This window comes from Chlorocebus sabaeus, chromosome 5 (assembly GCF_047675955.1).
Source record: "Chlorocebus sabaeus isolate Y175 chromosome 5, mChlSab1.0.hap1, whole genome shotgun sequence".
Lineage (NCBI taxonomy): Eukaryota > Metazoa > Chordata > Mammalia > Primates > Cercopithecidae > Chlorocebus > Chlorocebus sabaeus.
Window position 1 is genome coordinate 71061603 of NC_132908.1, and position 944 is coordinate 71062546.

Consider the following 944-nt stretch of genomic DNA (forward strand, 5'->3'; position numbering starts at 1 on the left):
GGAGCATGCCACCACACCCAGCTAATTTTTGTGTATATATATAATATATATTTTTTTAGTTGAGTTGGGGTTTCACCATGTTGGCCAGTATGGTCTTGATCTCTTGACTTCATGTTCTGCCTGCCTCAGCCTCCCAACATGCTGGGATTACAGGTGTGAGCCACCGCGCCCGGCCAACCAAACTTATTTTTTAAGGTGGTAGAAGCCATAGTGTGCAGATCTGGAGACTGGCCTTAAGAGGTGTTGAGCATGTCATCAGCCCTCCTCACAAGTTTATGCCCTGAGTAGTTGTTGGATTACGGAAGGTGAAAGATACTTGAAACAGACCTGAACTCAACCTGAAGCCAAGCCTGCTGACCCTCAGCCTGAAACACAGCTGTCCAAGCCTGCTGACCCTCAGCCTGAAACACAGCTGTCCAAGCCTGCTGACCCTCAGCCTGAAACACAGCTGTCCAAGCCTACTGACCTCAGCCTGAAACACAGCTGTCCAGCCAGACCAGAGTCACCTGCAGTCTCATGAGCATGGCACTGAATGCTTTGTTGTAAGGCACTGAATTTTGGGCTGGTTTACTAGGTAGCCTTTTTTTGCAGCTCAAATAAAGGCTCTCTGATAGTGCAATTATCTAAGAATAGTGAAATCAGGGCCTCTGCCTTCTTAAGAAAATCTTCACTCACTGCCGTCTTGCAAGTCAGTGGTCTTATTCTGCTTATCCAACTAATTCTGGAGCAGCTACATTTGGGAATCCTATAAGCTCACATCTACAACAATCTCTTCATCCTGTCTTCTAAATCAGCCCCTTCTACTCCAGTTCCAGGAATGGTCAGCCACACCAGAAACCTGGGCCTCACCTGGTCTCCCCACTCGCCTCTCCCTCCGCCTCCTGCTTATCACCCAGCCTCAAAGGGTCTGTCTCCTCAGTGCCTCTCTGTTCGGACCTCTCTGT